The following is a 1,687-nucleotide window of genomic DNA, read 5'->3' on the forward strand; positions in this document are numbered from 1 at the left end:
TATACTCAAATGGACTTAATCAAACTAAAAAATATTTACCTTGAGATGGGTAAGTAAATGTTGTTGGCAATTTTACAAACACATAGCAGGCTAATTGAAAGCAAAGTTGTGAAAGAAAAAAAAAATTTGAGATCTAGCAACAATTGAACCCAGAAGTTAACCTATGAACAAAGCAGAGTGGTAAGAGTAAGAAATACCGTTCAAGTCAGTGACCCAGATTTCTTACACAAAGAGCTTCAAGTGACCGATGATGTCGAAAGTAGCAGCAAAATCGATAAACTTGAGATAAAATAAAATCTGAAGATGATGCAGAGAAAGAAACAGGATGAACAAGATGAAACTTAGAATTGTGGTTCAAATATAAGAAAATGAGAGGCTCATCTATTCTGAAATCCCCAATTTAAAAATGACAATAACTTCAAATACACACAAAGATGGAAAATTATTGGCAGAAACCCCAGTTTCTTTTCAAGCTGTTCTTTGAGTTTCACAAACAACAAAAATTCAAACAACAAACCAAGAGAACCCTGAAACAAAATAATCAAAGTCACCCATATGAAGGAGAAGAAATAGAATACTAAAACTAACCTTTCATCTTAGTGAGCAAATGTGAAACTGCAAAAAACTCAGCAAAACGTCAATTTACTGTCAAAAATATCAGTTTATATTCCAGAAATTGGGATTCAATTTATGAAAGCAAAAAAGCACGGTAAAAATCACAAGGGTTAAGCGAGTAAGAAGAGAAGATGGGCGAATTTTGCAGAAAACAAGAGGCTGAAGTAGAGCAAAATTATGATATTATGATAAACCAGAGCAAAATTAAGCGGTGGGAGTGGATTGCAAATTTACCTAAGTAGTCTTCCCCTGAACAACAGAAATCAGTTGGTGCAGGGATACAACAAGAATTTTACCTAATATAGGACAGTGCAAATACCCAATTGCCCTCCGTCGGCAAGCAGGGATGTCGACAGAGAGCTGATTCTGCGCTCTTCTATATAAGTAGAATAAGAATAGAATAGAATAGAATAGAACTAGTGATGTTATGCCCGGGCTAAGCCCGGGCCCAATGATTATTTATATACAGTCACACATCTCTATAACAGTATCCTTATTTAACAATCATTCAATATAAAAGCTAAATTTTTGCCGAATCAATTTTTATGTTATAATATATGTTATAATCGATGTTATGTCATAATATATGTACTCTATAACAAAAATATCGAAACAAATGAGACTGTTATAGAGGGATTTGACTGTATGAGCAATCCTCCCAGAGTCTCCTACGCGATGCATTTTCATATGTACCCACTTTTGGGGTCATCGTTGAAGTTATACCTGCATTGCACAAAAAATTTCAGAGTATACCCGCTCAGATCCGAAGTAGTTCAATCTCTTCAATGCAACTTCAGAAATAAAATATGAAGTTCTTCTATTTTTCGGATGCAACTTCAGAAATTCGAATCTTAAGAGCTTCAATCTCTTCAATGCAACTTCAGAAATCAAATATGAAGTACTTCTATCTTTCAAATGCAATTTCAGTAACTTGAATCTTAAGTAGTTCAATCTATTGAATGCAAATTCTGATATCGAATTTTAAGTTCTGAAACATAAATTTGTTCTTCGATTTTCAATAATCCAGTACACGATTCAATGGCAAAATCTACTCCAAATGAGCTTAAATTTG

The 1,687-nt window shown here is 33.7% G+C and overlaps 1 long non-coding RNA gene across 4 annotated transcripts in view; it reads right to left on the minus strand.

Annotated features, from left to right (window-relative positions):
- Nucleotides 1–972, minus strand: part of LOC109215460 — a 6,152-nt gene extending 5,180 nt beyond the window's left edge. For 2 of the 4 annotated variants that reach the window (XR_002066355.1, XR_002066352.1), the window contains exons 1-2: nucleotides 589–905; nucleotides 198–297 (exon numbers count right to left, since the gene is read on the minus strand). This is a non-coding gene — a long non-coding RNA (uncharacterized LOC109215460). The other 2 variants (XR_002066353.1, XR_002066354.1) reach the window with 2 other exon arrangements.
- Nucleotides 973–1,687: the final 715 nt, after the last annotated feature.

The sequence above is a fragment of the Nicotiana attenuata genome, unplaced genomic scaffold (assembly GCF_001879085.1).
Source record: "Nicotiana attenuata strain UT unplaced genomic scaffold, NIATTr2, whole genome shotgun sequence".
NCBI classification, from domain to species: Eukaryota; Viridiplantae; Streptophyta; class Magnoliopsida; order Solanales; family Solanaceae; genus Nicotiana; species Nicotiana attenuata.